Genomic DNA, 19,437 nt, shown 5'->3' with positions numbered 1-19,437 from the left:
TTCTCAGGGGAGGGGACAGGGGGGGATTCACGTCTACCTCTAACTGGACGATTGGCTGATCAGGGCGCGTTCTCCCGAACAAGCCTTGGATCATCTCGGTGCCATCTGCCACTCCCATCACAAACTGGGCATCTCCATCAATTTCAAGAAGTCGCATATCCTTCCCAACAGCTTCACTACATCGGGCTGTGTTGGACACATCCTTGGATGTGGTCGCAACCCAGGGTAAGGGTTCAACACATTCTACAGATGGTCTCCAATTTCAACAAGCCCCAGAGTCTTCCGGCTTTCGAATTCTTAAGGTTGCTCGGCCTCATAGCATCCTGCATTTTTCTGGTGCCAGAGGCCCAGCTGAGAATGCAATCCCTTCAGTGGGCTCTCCGGACTCAGTTCTCAGGCAAGATGTTGGATCTCCTTAATGTTCCTGTCAAGGTCTCCCAGGATCTTTTGTGGTGGGCCAGCGAGGAAAATCTCATGAAGGGCAACTGTGGCTGTAGGAAATGATAGTGACTGACGCTTCCCTCACGGGGTGGAGGGACTTGTGCCAATGATCTGACCATCAGCGGTCGTTGGTCCCCATCGGAGTCCAAACTACACAATCTTTTGGAGCTGAGAGCAATCTGGCTAGCACTGAATGCTTTCCTGCCGTCTGTATGGGGAAGGAATGTCCTGATCATGACGGACAACACAGTGGCCATGCATTACCTCAACAAGAGAGGTGGTTTAGGGTCACTCCTTCTGTACAGGGAGGCAATGCAGCTCTGGTTCTGGGCCATTGAAGAAGAATTCTCCCTAGCGGGGTTCATCTGGCTGGAGAGGAGAACATGGCGGTGGACGCTGTGAGCAGGCCGAGTGAAGTCTTCCACGAGTGGGAACTAGCTCAGGAAGTCCTTGAAGGGATCTTCGCCGTTTGGGGAACACCGCAGGTGGGCCTGTTCGCGACCGGTGCCAACCGGAAGTGCGAAAGGTACTGCTCGAGGGAATTTCCTCAGAGGAGCTCTAGGAGATGCGTTTGTCATGGATTGGTTATTCCTGCTTCTGTACGCGTTTCTTCTGATCCCCATCATTCCTCAAGTTCTCAGGAGGTTACGACGGTTCGGGACCCGCATGATCCTCATTGCTCCGGATTTGGCAAAGAGAGCGTGGTACCCAGACCTTCCAGACATGTCCATCTGTCCTCCAATATGTCTTCCCCCACAGAGTATCTTCTCTCGTGAGAGGAAGGTCGGGTTCTCCACCCAGAGGTCAAGACTCTCAACCTTCACGTATGGTTTCTGAACGGTTGAGATATAAGGATTGGGACCTCCCGGATGACGTGATGGAGGCGTTGTTTTCGGGCAGGGAGCCAGCAACAAAGTCCCTGTACCGTTGCCGTAAGTTTTGCGACTGGTGCAGAGGAAATAATGTTGATCCTTTTTGGTGCTCCAATACGGAGTTTCTCTCCTTCTTTCTTTGGCCCACAGGGGTTTTCAGGTGGAAACCAAAGATTACCTGGCGGCGCTTTCTATCGGTAAGCACTTGTCCATGGAATACTCCTATTTTAAGATTCGACTGATCACTCAGTTTCTGAAAGGGCTCACAAATGTGTTCCCACCGTTGCCTTTTCAGGTGCCGGTCTGGGACCTTAATTTGGTCTTAAAGTTTCTGATGGTTCTCCGTTTGAACCTCTTGTCCGTTGAGATTTTTGACATTTAAGACGGTTTTCTTGGTTGGAGTTACCTCTGCTCGAAGAGTGAGCGAGATGCAGGCACTTTCTTCTACGCCACCCTTTACTTTGTTCCACAAGGACAGGCTTATATTGAGAGTACGTCCATCCTTCTTACCTAAGGGAGTGTCAGAATTTCATTTGTCAGTAGGTGGTGCTCCCTGCCTTCTATCCTCCTCCGCATCCTAGTAAGGACGAGGAGCGACTCCATAGGTTGTATCCTAGGGGAGCATTGAGCTTTTATCGTTCTAGAATGTCCAAGGTCAGAGTGGACAACCATCTCTTTGTGGGGTATACTGGACACTGATTGGACCAGGCTGTTTCTAAGCCGACCTTGTTTAGGTGGATCATCCTCACTATTTCAGAATGCTACAGGTTGGCTGGCAAGGACCCTCCTGAGGGCTTGCGTCTAATTCCACCAGGGGCATGACTACATCGACAGCCCTGCAGAGGGGTGTACCGGTAAAACATCTGTGATGCTGCAACGTGGTCTTCCATACACACGTTAAAGCATTATTCCCTGCATACTTCCCATGCTCGGGATGTTGCCTTTGGTAAGGCAGTGCTTTACTCTGCCATTTAATTGGGTATGTCTAAATTCTCCCTCCTCCATTCATGGATGCTGCTTTGGGAGTCTGCCCTAGATGGGGAATACGTTGGAGGACACAATCCAATCGAAGAACAAGTTACATACCAACTGGTAATGTTCTTTCGACTGGATGTCCTTCCAACGTATTCCTAATCGCCCTCCCAGCCTACCCCTCTCAAGAATTTCCCATGCCATTACAGCTTTCGTTCCAACAAGGCTAAGTGCAGTCTATGCTGTATTATAGGCACGTGTGCCACACGTGAGGGGAGAAAAAACATGAACTGAGGCTGCAGGCGTCGTGCGTGCTACTTAGAACATCCAATGACGTCACCCTCGACGGAGGCCTTCGAGGGACATCAACCCGACGCCATTGACGCAGGGCACCTTCTGCAAAAAATGTTTCCAAAGCAGCACAACTGTCAACATTACATGTCATGGATGAGGAATACGTTTGAGGAACATCCAGTCGAAAGAACGTTACCAGTTGGTAAGTAACTTGTTAATTTTGGCTAACCATTGTGACCGTTTGAAGATCATTTTGTTGGCTGTTCTCCGAGATTTGGTGTATTATTGTCTATATATGTCAGAGTAAAAGAACCCAATTTAAGGGGGATGTTTGCTCGATCTGTGCAATAAGTAACACATGACCGTACTAGTGGGGATAGTTGAAATTCGAATGACGTTTAATTTCAAGAGCAATAGAGATGTTGAGATATTCAATTTACACATGAAAAGAATATACCGGGTTTAGCAGGTCCTGGTACGTGGGGAAATGTGTAATCCTTGGCCATAGTGGTATCTGTGTAATAAGTAGCACAGATTAAAAAAAATGAGAGATCAGAAGTATCGCTCAAGATTGAAACGTAGGTGCAATTTCACTTGGTAGAATCATCAGTGCGAACTATCAAATCATGTGCATTAACATACTTACGTGCAATCGTACTTGTGAGAACTTTTGGAAAACCTGACGTAAACAACTCTAATGCAGTTGGTTAAATAATGAGTATCAAGGTTATGGTAAGATTCGAGTATTGCGTAGGCATCTTGTGATGACCATGTATAGCGGATTTATCTGAATTGGTAGGCAACAGGGTAGCGACGCAGTGCCTATCAACACATACATTAAGATTCGTCTGAGATTCAGCTTTGTATTACCTAGGTTTCCATAGTAACGTTGAAAGTAAAACCGACCGAGTCCCGCCCTCCCATTGCCATGGGAGGGTGGGACGTGAGGCGTAAGCACGTCAGCACATTGCTTCTGGAGTGCGACGCCCATCCAGGTCTCCATACTAACGCTTAAATGCATTTGAGAGCCACACGCTCTTGTAGTTTACCCCGGCAGGCACATACAATGTCAAGCCGCCGTATGTAAGTGACAATCATGAGTTTTTTACATCGAACAACAGTAGCGAGCGTACTAATGGCAGGAAATATAACCGGTAATCAAACTGGTTGTGAAGCGATTCCTATGAGGGAAGTCGGGGAATCTAAGGTAATGAACCCATATACGAACACGCATAGGGACATAGCTAATCGCAGAACTCAAGTAAGATTTGTCTTACACAATATATTTTTAAATTACAGTTGAAAGACTCAGTCGTGAAGGTATGATTGAAGACATTTAATATATATTTGAAAGTCAGAAGGATGAATACACGTTTTTCATAGCTGTATGTAATAAAGACAATGTTACTTATATTTTGCTTCTGTCTTCTCCTTTTCTGTATAATTCAAACGCACTTGGCACACAATGGTATGTACCAATTATTGAATGTATTTTTGTACAATAATGTATGCAATGTAAATATTTAGCATTTATAGCCCTGATGATGGTTTTAAGCACCGAAATGCATTGGCTCATTGCGCCATGTAGACCAAGGAGTCTGTTCTGTCAGAAGAAATAGCCAGTTTTGGCTCTTTATTTTTTTAATAAAATACTTCCTGTGATTTTTACAAAAGATTTGATCATTAATGGAAGGCATAATAGATACATAACAAAGTGAAAAATGAACTTATGAATGAAATACGAAAAAGGATGATTGTAATAAAGTGACATGAATCTATAGCTCATGTGCTGAGCAATTTTAGAGCTTTAGGCATTACCAGGTGATTTTTGTCATGAGCCCATTATCTTCACCACACAGCGCATGGTCTGTGGACATGTAGCACAGCCCAAAATCACAAACCTTTTAGAGCTACTATCAGCGCTCAAAGCCCTGCAAGCTTTTCAGGTGAATCTATCAGGCAAACAGTACAAGACCTCACAGACGGCACCACTGCAATTATTTTACATTAACAAGCAGGGAGGCACACACCTCCAAGTCTGGCCAGGCTAGCCCAAAAAATGTGGAAGTGGGCACTCAAGCGGAACATGTTCCTAGTGTCGCAACACGTTCCAGGGCAACTCTGTTCTCTTTCAGACTCATTAAGCAGAGATCCCCTACCCGAAGAGCAAGAGTGGCAGCTCAGCTGAAACCCATCTTTTCCCTCTGGGCCTATCCTCCGTTAGACCTGTTCGCCACAACACATAATGCCCAGACTTCGCATCCAGGTTTCCCCAACCCAGATCAAAGGGGAAAACCCTGTGGATGAAACTTGCCTCTGTTCCCTCCCCCTTTCCGAAGCCCCCCCAAAACCCCACCCCACACCGCTACTCGGCAGGCTAGTCAACAAAATGCACCAGGAACAAGTCACTCTAATCCTGGTTGCTCCTATGTGGGCGAGACGACCTTCGTTTCTGCATCTGCACAAACTGGTGATGTATGATCCAATCGAACTCCTGTGCCTGTTCGACGTGCTCACCCAACATGGGGGGGGGACAACGTTACACCCACATCCCCAATGTATGAACTTGCCAGGTTGGCTCCTGAAGTCATAGAATTTGGTCACTGCAAAGGTGTATGGAAATCCTCAAGGAGGCATGTAAACCAAACACTAGACACTACTTTTAATAATGGAAAAGATTTGTAATATGGTGCCAGTCAAAAAAACATAAACCGTTCGAATGTGCTCCCATCACACATTCTTCAATACATGCTCCACTTACTTGGCTCCGGTCTAGTATTCAACTCCATCAAGGTGCACCTAGCGGCTCTATCCGCATACACCACTTCTCAAAGCAAGGTGTCCTGGTGGAAAGTCCCAGTCATTAAAGCCTTCATGGAAGGAGTAAAAAGTCCCCCCAAACCCTCCTCCCCATTTCAAACCTGCCTCCGTGGTGGAATGTAAATGTGGTACTCATAAAGCTCATATGTCCCCCTTTGAGCCAATGCACAAATCCAGCCTTCAACACCCAACATATAAAATGGCTTTTCTTGTGGCCCTCACCTCCAGAAGAAGAGTCGGTGAACTACAAGTTTTGTCGGTGCAAGACCCTTTCTTTGTTATCAACACAGACAAGTTGGTACTAAGAACACATCCTAGGTTTTCACCTAAGTTCATATTTAAGTTCCATGTCAACCAGTCCATTGACATACCTGCTTTTTTCCAAAACCCTTCAAGCTCAGCTGAGAAACCCCTCCATACACTAGCTGTAAGGAAGGTGGTTCTTTACTATGTAAACCAGACAAAACCTCTATGAAAAACATACCAACTGTTTGTCTTCATAGCACCTGTCGGGAAAGGTGATCATGTTTCAAAAAACGCCATCTCCAGATGGATGGTGAAATGCATACAGCTCTGCTGCTCTCTATCAACCAACTCTGCCTTGCACACCATGAGTTCACTCTACCAGGGGTACAGGAGCTACTTTGGCCTTTATTGCAAACGTTCCGCTGGACGCCGTTTGCAACTCTGCTACATGGAGCTCTATACATACTTTTACTCGGCACTACTGCATTGAAGCACATTCTAAAGCAGATTCACAGGCGGGACAAGCAGTGCTAAAACATCTATTTGCCACCGTACCTTCGCACAACCCACCAACTTCTCCAGACACTGCTGGCTAATCTATGCATAGCATGTGATCTAAGCAGATCCACAAGCCTCAGAAGGAATACATAACTCGCCGTAATTGTATTTCTGATGCTTGTATCTGCTTAGATTCACATGGGCCCAACCTTACTCACCTGTTTATCTACTCTTATCTGCTTTATTACATCTGTACTCGCGCTACACTTCATGCTAGCTCATGTCAGAAACAAAACAATCTGAGGGACCTCGACGCCTGAAGGGCCATGGATACAGTGGACATCACGGTAGGGATAGTATTACTGGCACACCCTGTAGACGTCCCTTTTCGAGATTGGAAAACAAACGTAATACCCTGCGGCTACCACTAGATGTCTGCCTATGCATAGCATGTGAATCTAAGCAGATGCAAGCATCAGAAATACGATTGCAGTGGGTAATGTATCCCATGTATACATATATATTTTTGAGGCTTGTGGATCTGCTTAGATCACATGCTGTGCATAGGGCGACATCTAGAGGTCGCAGAATATTACATTATTTGTTTTCAAAACTCAAAGGGATGTCGACTGGGCGTGTCAGTAATACCATCCCTAGTGTGACGTCCGCTGTACCCTTGGTGCTTCGCGCGTCGGTCCCTCAGATTGTTTTTCTCTGCAATTCGTCGTCTGATGCAAGTTGCAGGGTTCCTTCTTTCTGGCTAATATCTGCATACAAGTTTAAATGTTGATTTCTTTATTTCCTTTGGACGGCCGTATCACAAAGATCTTTTGCAACTTCTTTCAAGGACGGATTCATCATCGACGACTACTTGTACCGTGCCAACGAACTATGACTGCGGCCTTCATAGGCCTCGACGGGCCTCAGCCCTTCACAGTGGGGGGAGGTTATAACTTTCTTTTCTTTAGAGAATGCCTGTTTCCTTATTCTTCCTTTTCCATCGCCGGGCTGCCATCTTTCCGTATTATGGAAAACGCACCCTTTAAAGTTTATCCTTCTGTAACAGGACGTTTACTTGAAGGACTCGCACAAGGGGTGTAAACTGTCTCCCCAAGGACCAACCTGAAAACCATTGCATACATACGTAAATTCTAGATTAGTTTGTGAAACTCTTATTGCAAGGTGCTGCAGCCTTACTACCCTGTGGCTTCGACATTGTTGAAGTGGATTGTACGATCCTGACTAAAAAAGTAAATAATGAAGTTCCTATGATGGAATGTCAGCCAAATGAAATTCTGAATGAAATTCGGCCAATTTCACAAACAATGGTAGATGAGAGCGGGAAATCAGATTATAAGCAATTTAATCTGCTTCGACAAGAACAGACCGGCTATCAAAAAAACAAAACACTCTGAGCAAATCCGAATTACAGTAAAAAACACTCATCAAACTGCTCAAAAGAATGGAAGGGAAGAAAATCAAGTACCTCATAGTGAGTGGAACTGGCTAGCGGCAACCTTAGCAAATAACAACCGAAGCTAATGCTTATTGAAGCCGAAAAATGTTGGTCTAACCATTGGCTCGTGGAATACAAGAGTTTTTTTCACATCTGTTTAACTCTAAAGAAAAATGGGTTAGTGAGATAGATCTAATATGCCTACAAGAAACTTGGTTAGATATTTGTCCCATTGCAGAGAACTATGAAATAGCATTTAATACCACTATTAAAGGAAATAAGGGGCGCCCAAGCACAGGCCTTTTCACTCTTGTGAAAAAAGCTTCTGGTTGCAGAGTGGTAGAGTACAACAATATATCATCATGTATTCAAGTTGTTACCGTTGCAAGGAATGATAATATCGATAACAAACATCTGACACCCTTTATTATAAATCTGTATTGGCATCATGGCAAAGCAGTTACATTGGCCTTTGTTGAACAAATTATGGACATAATTGACAAATTGATGATCTAAGACAGCAGTGCTGGCCTGATCGTATGTGAAGATTTCAATTTAGATTTTATAGAGGGGTAAGAATGAACCTCCAAGGAAACAGAACTTGATACAAAAATGGTCTGAAGAACTAACCTTGCGGAGAATCTCTAGGCTGAATGGTAATGTCGAGGGAGACATACCCGCCAAATCAACCTGGCAAAGGAACAAACAAAACTCTGTTTTGGATTACATTTTTGTATCTGAAAATCTATCATTACGGATTCTGAAATTCGAAGTTCATAACACACAAGTCAGCGACCATAATATAATAATAGCACTTCTCGAAATGCCACAGCAATTGTTATCAACAACATGGAAGTGGAATATAACACCAAATTGCAGTGGGAATAGATTAAAACTTAATTCACAGCAAGTGAATATATTGAAAAATGAATATGAGAAACACATTGACTTGTTGGGTGTAGATTATACCCCTTTGCTAGAACAATATAAGATTTTGAGAAATCCGAATGGTATTCAGTCTCAAAAATATTCACATATTTACAATCCTGAAATTGTCATGAGAAAAAGAGATGCCCAGGGCCTTGCGACAACAGACAGTAAGGATCAGCTTAAGATGAGGAAAAAGATCAAACAAAACTATAAAAATTGGCTAATAGCACATCATGCTCTAACTGAACAACATGATGCAGAGAAAATAATGAAGTCCCTAAAAGAGAAAAATTCTTCAGACTTTTGGTCAAATATCAACAATGAATCCGGAACACAGATGGCTTCGAACAAAAACATGGTCACTGAAAAAAATGGATTGAGCATTTCTCAATCCTGTTCTCAAAAAAAGGCAATATTCCCGACCCTCTGATATCAGCCCTCCCATATTGGGACATCCAGTTTGATCAGCATGACATTCTGTCGGGCATCAAAAATCTTTCCAATTCTCGGGCACCAGGTCCGGATGGCATAACTAATGCCATGCTTAAATCTGATCCGGAAGCCTGGGCCGAGTTTTGTAAGGTTTTGTTTGATAAAATTTCCATGAAAGGTGCTACCCCTGCGTCATGGAAAAAAGCCATTGTTGTTCCTATATTTAAAAAGGGCAACCGATCAAACCCAATGGACTATAGAAATATTGCTTTGCTAGATGTAATAGGCAAGATTTATGCAACACAACTTCAGCATAAATTGATGGAATGACTAGTCCTAAGTAATCATTGATGCTAGACAAAGTGGGTTTGTGAGGGGTGTTGGCTGTTGCCTAAATTTAATACTCATCAATTTAATGAAAATGGACATAATAAAAAGTGTACCTTGCATTTATTGACCTGTCTAATGCTTTTGATAGCATAGAAAGAGAAATCCTTTGGACAAAATTAAAAAGCTGGAATTGTCCCAATAGCCTTTTACATGCTATCAAGGATTTGCATACCGACACTAATATCTATATTCGGTTAGATGCAAGCGGCACTTTATCGGAACCCATTCGCACCTACTGTGGAGTTCAGCAAGGGTGTCCACTTGCGGCCATCATTTTTAATGCTTTCATCTCCGACATCGGTGAAGCTCTTGGGAAAGCAAAAGGATTTGATCCTAAAATAATGGATTCTGCTTTGAATGGTATTCTATATGTAGATGACTTGGTATTAATGGACCTTACACCCATTGGATTACAACGGAAACTTCGTGTTGGAACAATATGTCCAAGCTAATGGGCTCAAGATAAATCCAAGCAAGTCTGACATTTTAACATTACAAAATCTGTCCAAATATACATCTAAGAAATTCATCTGGCACCTTGATGGTGAACCACTTCAACAGGTAAAATACCTGTGTATGTGGCTAAATTCCAACAAAAATGATCATACCTGGGTTGAGAAAACCAAATCAAAATGTCGTCAATTAAGTGATCAAGCTATGGCCTTAGATAAAAATATGTAGTTCCCACTTTGAAATTTTATAAACAAAAGGCAGTCCCAGCTTTATTCTATGGCGCCGAAACTGCCTTTGGATGTCCCGCAAAATTGTGGGATAACTCACTTATTTATGTATATGAAAAGTTAAATGTGATGTCATCTAAATGTCACAAAGCGCTGGGCCCATCATGCCATGCAGGACGTGGATGGAGTGTCCAGTGATGGCAGTGCCTGCATCCCAAGTGTTGCAGAGGGTGATGGGAACTAGATGGTTCTCCGCGTGCAAGCCCCAGACTCCCATCAGGCAGGCCGGCGGTCCTGCTACATTGACAGCCGGCTGCTCAAGCGCCCACACTGCATGCCACACAAAGCACACCCCCCACAGCCAACAGTCGACCGCGTCGTCGACCGTTGAGGCACTCGCAGTGTCAAGGGTAAGATCCTCCAAATCCCTGTTCTCTGGGCCATCGTGCTCGCTGCATGTCGGGCTCCCAAAACAGACGTCGAAGTCTGTTCCCGACACTGCGAATAAACCTGACAAACGTTCGGGTACTGGAGAACATGTGTCGAAAGACCATTCAACGGCCTTGTCTAGTAGCTCTTAAAGGAGAGTGCATATTAAACATGTCCCGGACACTCTCCTAAAGTCCAAAACGCTGAAATAATTGTAAACTTAGACGCCCCTTGCCTCCGAACCCTCCACTTAAAAATCTAAGGACCCCACACTCCCCAGGGGCCATGCAACGTAAACAACCCTCTACTTCGTAGAGTATCTCTACCCTTGTTCCCTCAGGTATTCCTAGCGCTACCCAGTGGACCCTAGAAAGGATTGATAAAATAAAGCAAAGAATGTCATGCTTTGTAGACTTCTTTGACCGCCAACCTTATCAACTTTCCAACCTTTATTTATTGTTAACTTGTTGGGCGCCTATACATACTGTTTCGAAGTGCCCAACCTTCAAGGGCCCTCACAAGGGGATGCAGCTAAAGACCATCCTGCTGCCAAAAAAACACGATTGGACACCATCCAGCCCAGCACCTTGCAGCACACTTCCCAGGACCCCTATTATATTGACACTTCAGGCACTTTGGATCCTGGTTCACAAGGGGACCAATTTGATCCTGACCAGTATTAGGACTACGTCTACATCAAATCTCTGGACCATCACTACCAACCTGTGGATATCGTCTACTGTACAATGAGCTCCTCCTAAAAGCTGCCAACATTTCAAAATTGATACACGAGGCACAGGTGCATAAAGACTTTGTAGAAGACCTCCTTGGGGATACAAAGTTTGTGGCACAGTTTATTCCGCTCCTGCAGTCCATTAAAAGGTGCATTCGGCCTTCTTGATCACCCCTAACCTTACAAGGGCAGTTAACCCCTGTGTTGAGAATTTTCAGACCAGCCCCTCCTGCCCCTTTTATACCAGGTGTCCATAGCCTCTGCGGAGGTCCCTCCTCATAAGTGAGAAAGATATATACACTGTGCAGGAAAGTAGCTTCCTCGGCTGCATCCCAAGTAAGAATTGCAAATAACACCTTTCTCTTGGCCAGTTTAAACTGCCATAAATGGGACGAAATGCTACAAATAAATTGTAACCATCCCAGAGCCGTTTAAATCGCGCCAATTGCATCCTGAAAAATAACATGTACGCCGCAGATAATGCAGGCCGTATATGAGCAGAGGGCACTCTTATTAAGCACCATGCCTTGTTTGTTGACCATCCGCCTTTAAACTGAAAACTCGAGCCACCCTCCTCAATATGCCAATTGAAACAAATGCATTATTTGAAAAAGCAGTAGAGGACGCACTGAAAAGTGCTAAAGAAGAGTAAGACACCCTTAAGTCCTTCGACAACTAACAAGCCTTTTGTTCAAAGAGGCTCGTTGAACACATGCCGATTTTCGAGTACAGAATTCTCAATTCTCTAATTATAATCTTGGTGGACAAAAGTCGTCTTGGGGTTCCTCGCAGGGGCAGTCCTCCCTGCAGAATTTTCAAAGGGGCCACCGACTAGTGACGACCCGCTCTAAGTCCCCTCCCATGCCTCTCCGGTAGGAGATCGCATTAATTTACCCATGCATGGGAGGGGATCACCTCATGGAAGTGGGTACTATCCACTGTGGCGGGGGGCTATTGTATAGAACTCTCATACAGAGACCATCCAACCACCCGCCAAGACAGCATTGTACTAGAAGAGGTCAAAGCACTGCTGGAAAAGGACACTATACAATTCGTCCCAGTAAACAAGGGGATCTATTCAACGTACTTCCTTGTGCCAAAGTAAGACCTTACAATGCACCCTGTCCTACACCTGCGTCCTGCAAACACATATGTCAAGCCACATAAGTTCTGCATGACAACACTATAAGAAGTAATCCCCCTGCTAAAACAGCATTGGATATGAAAGATGCATATTTTCATATTTTGTTGTTCCCAGCACACAGAAAATTCACACTCTTCAAAAAAGCAAATCAACGCTACCAGTTCAAGGTGCTCCCCTTTGGCATAGCCTCATCTCCAAGGGTATTCACCAAGGTATTAGCGGTATTGGGGGCTAGTGGCGGTGTACTTAAGCAGACAACCTATCCTAGTGTACCCTTATCTGGATGACTGGCTGATTACAGGGGAATCCCCTCAAATATGCAAGCGACATGCCCAGAGAACAATCGACCTTAAAGGATAGTTCCGGGACTTTTTTTTTTATTGTTCCTATGGTTCGGCCATGTGTTTTTAAGCATAAATCGGTAGATCGTAGAAAACTTTCCTATGGACCTTACCCGATTTTTCGTCCATTAACGCACTCGAAATCAGCCGCCATTTTCTGATAATCCTATCATTTCCCCCCATCGCCCTGGCTCACCTGCTTTTGCGGCACTAAATCAAATCCCCCGCCCCTGAAACAGACTTGATCAAAACATTCATATTCCCCGCCTCTATCCGTGACGTGACTGAGCTGCGTAGGCAAACGCGCCCAGGCGTCTTCTACGCGACTCCACACAGAACCAGGAAATCAACACAGATGAGCTCACACAACACAGCGCGCCACAATTGGGAATATGAAACTGTACTTTTAAACTAAACCGCAAGATTGTAAATTTGGTAAAGTACATTTATTTGACATCAAATGTTTTGAGAATATTCAGCGATTTGCATTTTTATTTGCTCACGTTCCAAAAAGTTCGTTTTTGAGGCACACGATGTTCCTTTGCTGTACACAGGGTCTTAGATCATCTCACAATACAGCGCCACAATTCGGAATATGAAACTGTGGTTTAAAAGCAAACGGCAAGATTGTACATTTGGCAAAGTACATTTATTGGACATCAAATGTTTAGAGAATATTCAGCGATTTGCATTTTTCTTTGCTCTCGATCCAAAATAGTTCGTCTTGAGGCAAGCGATGTTCGTGTGCAGTACACAGGGTGTTGGTTTACGATAAAATAAGCTCTTCGGTCGCACTGATAATCGCATGGCTGTTCCAACAACGAGGCACTAGGCCACCACAACGGTCTGTATGTTGCATCTAGCCGTTAGTACCGCGTAAGGGCATACTTGTACTTGGCGATCGTCCCATAAAATGGTCAGGGTGGTAACGTTGTTCACGCGGAGAAGCAACTGGCGGTTGAAAAACCCATCCGCCGGTGTCTGGTACTCGTGACACAGACAATAATGGATGATGTACCTGTTTGACAAACATAAAAAATGAAATTAGTCTCACCATCAGATCTTTATTAAAATTATTCATTTTATATATTAGGTCGGGAAATTATTTCATAGCTAGGACAGTGCAACTGGGTATTATACGTCAAGGGGGGGCTGTAGGATACTGAGACAGTCCCCCAGTGCAGGGGTTGACAGGGAGGCAGTGCAGGTGGAGAGTGGAAGGGCCCAGGACCGAGGTCGCAGACAGTGGACTAGTTGTAGCAGGGGAGAGGGAGAGAGAAAGCAGAAGCAAAGAGGAAGGTTTTGAGGTGCTTCCGTAAAAGGAGATGGTTCTCCTCAAGATAGTGCGCGGTACAAAACAATATGCCACATGGAACGAACAAGTACAACTTAACCCGTCTTTAAAGCTACTGTATAGTAATTAAATTGCGGTATAAACTCATCTAAAGAGTTACTTACATTATATTTGCATTTTCCATTGTGTCTGTGCGTAGGGCAGACCCGAAATACCACTCCTTCTATGCCGACGTTATTTCTTCTAATGAACGAACATGAAATGGCTTTCGTTTCTGAAATTATATTCCTTATCGTTTCTTACGTTATTGCCCCACACCCCCAAAAAGAAGTCTTTCGGGATGGTCCCGGCCTGTCGAGGTCAAATAACAATAGAACCTTATACTGAGTCGTGGGCCATTCCTGCACCCGAGCAAAAAATCAAAGCAGCTGACCTTCACTTTGAACGAGCACACATTCCTAGTTAGCTACATTCAGTGTAAGGCCATCTCACAGGTCTTGAAATTTACACTCCATCTTTGCATTTCCATCTTTGCAGCCCCAGAGAACCATAAATATGGAGACATTATATATTTTTTGAAAAATGATTTATATTACTGTTTGGTTGGATAGACACATTGCATGTACACTGAGCAATCACTTTTATTTACACATTACATAGATACCCATATTCAATGGGCCTGCGACATGAGGAGACTCGAGAGAAAAGACAATCAAATTACAATCATTTAAACCGTGATGTGTATTTCTCAATGAGCTCTTCTTTAGGTGGACATGGAACAGAGGCAATGTTGGGTGGCAATGCAGTTGTCCCCTGCACAGGTTTGTTCACAACTCCATTTATGTGCCTATCTAGGACGTCAACAATAAGTCTCTCAAACTCATATTGCATATCCTCAAACACTGGTTTGATCACCCATTGTTTACTTCTTTTAGTGAAGGCCTTATTGTAGCGAAGCGTCCCTAAAGTTCCGGTCGTCCTATGGTTATGTGCCAAGACCGCTAGAAGAGTCCGATTTATCATGCCCTCCATGCCAAAATGCAATCGTTTTGGCCTGTACTTTAGGCACATATTGTGGAACACCTCCAAATCTCCTGTGTGGCAGAATTCCGTGAGTCCCCTCAAATCTCTTGTTATAGTTTTATCAAATACAATCTTTTCAATGGCTTTGTGAGTGGGTGATGAAGGAATCAACCACTTCTTCTTCCGTGCCTCCTCTGTGGACAAATGGCCATGTTCACAATTGTGGAAATGTTGGTTTGTGTTCCAACGGTGAACGTTGGTACAGTGTAGCATTACTGACCGCCATTTTTCCAGTAGAATTTCCAACGACCCTCCACATGTTTTTGAGCTCCACCAAAGATGGTTGCTGATTGACTTGGACCACTGTGAAATACCTTGCATTTCTTTTTTTTTTACCTGCAGCAGACATTTCTTTATTGATTGTTTTTGCAAGATGCCAAACGTCAAATTGGTGATTTATATTTTTGTACTCTTCTCTCATTGTCTTGGCAATTGAAACGTGTCTGTCCGTGGCTATCAGGTCGATCACCATTCCCCGCGATTGTAGTTCTTGCAATGATGCTACAAAGCCAACTTTCTCCATGGCCACTGAGGATGTACTTTGTGACAACTGCACGACCACCGAACTCACAATTTTCTTACTTTCCCTGTCCTGAAAGTGGTAGGTGCAGTACTTGGCTGAAAATCCTGGGCTGTCGCACTGTCCATCACCGGCTAGCCTGAACCGTTTGCCCGCGAATGTACTATCAATAGACATTTTTTCCATTCTCCAAGCTTCGCTAATGGCTGGAAATAGATAATCGGTTTGGTATTTGTAGAACTGAGTTTTCGCAATGAAATGGATTCCCACAAACTGAAAGAAAGACTCTAATTTTTTAAAACTTGAACCACTAAAAAGTGCAGCCGCTGCACAAAGTAGATTGCCTGCTGGCAGTTGTCCCAGCATGGGTTGTGCAGACCATGAGAAAGGATGATATTTTGTACAGGTGGCATGTATTTTAAGGTTAGTGCCTCGAATTGCACGAGTCACATTAATCAATGGCTCCCCACATACTTCCCCACCTACCGAATGCCCACATTTCAACCGAATAATAATATCAATCAAACAACTATCGAATACAATGAATTTGGCCTCTTTCCTTATACTGTCACTCTGCATCCCAGCTGGTTCGGCCTGTAATGTTGAGGACATGTCACTCACATGAAAGGTAGAATCTCTGATATCGTCTTCCGCTATGTTCAGTGATATTGATGGTGTTTCATTGTAGTCCACTTCATTCTCTTCCATTGCAACATCTGTTCCTTCTCCGGCGATGGGTGAATAAGACAATTTCTTCAACTTTCTCGCGGTCTTAGTTTTTGCGGGTGTGGATTCTGTGAATTGATCTCCGACTGCATCCGAACTACCAGGAGGACATTCACTATCAATGGCTGGTGGTGGTATAGCTCTGTTGTCAATCACTTCATATTCTTCCCATTGGCACGATGCATCTCCAGTCTCAAGTCCCTGCCAAAAGGTTTGACAAGCAACATCTCTCGTTCGCTTCACTGTCTGTGTAGATCTAGTTCGTACACCCACTCGCAACTAGAGGACAGATTGGAAAAGGGATGTTCAGTTTAAACACAACTAACAGTATTGAACTATTAACAGTGAAAAACAACATAATATAGTGACCAGGACACTAACCTTCTTTTGCTTTCTTTTCTTTGAAACTTTCTTGCCTCGAACTTCAACATCAGGACGCTGTTGCTCCGACTCGTGTGTGCATGTCTCCACTTCCTCTTGCGCTGCAACGACTATATTTTCATGATAAGCACATCCATCACGCACTGACGCTCCATCGACTCCCTGAAACATAGAACTTTCATTAGTATGTATAATAATATCGAAAACACAAAATGTACTTGGGGACCAATACCCACGTCCATCTCAATAGCAAAACACGAATGAACGCTTTGTGTAGAACATTCAAACGACAATTATTCACGCATAGTTGATCTAGTTAGATGGAACTGTCTCGATCCATACCTCGGGCTCCTCATAGACTTCCATTGATGATATTATTGAAGATGATGCTACAGTAACTCCCTGAAACGCAGTAATTGCATTAGTATGGTTTTCTATTTTGATAAAAAGAACAGAAACTTTGTGCAGGCGTCAACGGCTCATCTAAATAGACCTGCACAAATGATCAGTTGTCTAAAATAAATAATGGATATGTAAATATGATTCGATTTGCTCGATCGTTGGAAGTGTCACCACCCAGAGATCTGCATCAACTACTAGGGGTGATCTTCTTGTAGAAGAAGGTCCGTCATCTCCCTGAAACATAGTACTTGCGTTAATAAAGAAGGAAGTATAGCGGATGTAATCACGTCATATGATTTCGCTTGATCGAACTGTCAGTATCCATACCTCGAAATGCATAAGAACATCAAGGGACGATGTAACTGCGGTGCACACTTCTGCAAGCTGTTGCGCCGACCCGTAACTGCATGCTCCCCCTTCTTCTTGGACTAATGCTCCATCGACTCCCTGAAACATAGGACTTTCATTAGTAATGAACACAATATTGAAAAAAGAAGACACATAGGAGGGCGACGACAGAAGGACATATCAATGGCTAAAAACGAAAGAAAGATTGTGTGTAACAATCACGCTACAAGAATGCAAGATCTGATGATCTCCATCGATGGAACTGTCCGGAAACGTACCTCGAGCATCTGAGTGACATCAACGGTAGTCGTCAATACGTTGGACTCCTCAGCATCTCCCTGAAAGACAGTACTTGCATTATTTTGGATAACAATAATTATAACTGAAAACAAAGACTAGAGGATGAGTACAAGGGTGTACCATTAGGTAAAATAATTACACGATAAATTAAAACTATTGACTTACATGCCTAAAACAAGTCAGTGGCAGAATAGCCAAGTAAGATTACCCGATAGGCGCTTGAAGTGGCTGATGACTGCAATAACGATACGGATGGAGAATCTTCCGCCTTCATATTGAGTGGATACATAAATGGGGAAATTATTATTAGCTAATGCTACACACTACCGCAAGGCCGAGAGATAAATACGTAAACTTGACTCACCAGTGGAGGGATGTGGACGAATAGAGTGGGAATAGCGGTTGAGAGCAATTTTCGCCTCGCTCGCGGTGTGTTCTTCTTTATTAGCAATGATGTGGAGTACATGTCAGAGGTAAAGTGCCTGCTGCAGATGCGGTATCGATCACCCCTCTTGTCCGCAAAGACTTCTAGGACTCTACTTTCAAGCTCAGACGGTGGATATCCGCAATATCGGACCCATTCTCTTATCTGATCTATTGTCTTAGGGAAAACATGCATTATAGTACCTTCAGATTTATTATGGGTCTTCGAAGGGCAACCGCCAATGGAACAGGCAGGCATTGTGGAAAGTTCTGAAAAGTAAAGATCAACAATTCTCTATGAATACCAATGTGTAAAAAAATTAAATGACACATAAAAGGTTCAATGCAAGGTTCGTTTTGGTTCTTGTAACTATACACGTTATTCACATGCGGATAAGTATTTGAATAACTTTAAAAAAATAGAAAAATAATTTGACTAAACTCAGAACATGTGACTAGTTCCTTGCATGTACTGTCTTGAACGAAAAGAAATTGGACGCAAAATGATTATGGTACATGGCCTTACCTTGACGAACAAACAGTTAGATGCAGGGATCAGAGTAGTTTCTTGTCGTAGAGCAGGGAGCAGTTCACAGGTTGCAAACTGAGGAGTTTCCTCGAAGTGGTCACGGAAGTTCACAGAGACGAAGAGCAGATAACCAGCACCTTCACGGGTTGACTAGCAAAGCGCAAAGAAGTGCTCATTAGAAATATGAAGTGGGTTATAAAGGATTCGAAACAGGGGTGTGTTTGTGAATGAATGACGTGTATATGTCGTGGCATTATGCGGTTTGCAGGGGGGCGTCCAGCGTGAGGGGGGGGTGCTTGGCAGGAGACACGGGGTCTGGAGGTAGACATGGGAACAACAACCCAGGCTCTATAGACCACTTTGAAGTGTACATGGTCTTTGGCACCTCTTGGCCTTTATCGCTCCCCGACAGCTCCACTTGCCAGCGCAAGTACCCCGGTGCGAACTGCCTTTGATAGGGCGGGGGGGTGGATTGGGGCGGTGGTCGTGCAGACAAGACACAGGAAGACTCGTGAATGGAGACACACTTATGTGGATTGCAGGGGGGCGTCCAGCGTGAGGGGGATGCTTGGCAGGAGACACGGGGTCTGGAGGTAGACATGGGAACAACAACCCATGCTCTATAGACCACTTTGAAGTGTACATGGTCTTTGGCACATCTTGGCCTTTATCGCTCCCCGACAGCTCCACTTGCCAGCACAAGTACCCCGGTGCGAACTGCCTTTGATAGGGCGGGGGGTGGATTGGGGCGGT

At 44.1% G+C, this 19,437-nt stretch overlaps 1 protein-coding gene across 2 annotated transcripts in view; it reads left to right on the top strand.

Annotated features, from left to right (window-relative positions):
* Nucleotides 1-19,437, top strand: part of RCC2 (regulator of chromosome condensation 2) — a 613,770-nt gene that overhangs the window by 82,465 nt on the left and 511,868 nt on the right. The gene's annotated exons all lie outside the window — the stretch shown is intronic.

Source organism: Ambystoma mexicanum, chromosome 8 (genome assembly GCF_040938575.1).
Source record: "Ambystoma mexicanum isolate Mex_15411 chromosome 8, UKY_AmexF1_1, whole genome shotgun sequence".
NCBI classification, from domain to species: Eukaryota; Metazoa; Chordata; class Amphibia; order Caudata; family Ambystomatidae; genus Ambystoma; species Ambystoma mexicanum.
The sequence above is the reverse complement of the archived record's forward strand: the minus strand, read 5'-3'. Positions and strand labels throughout refer to the sequence as shown.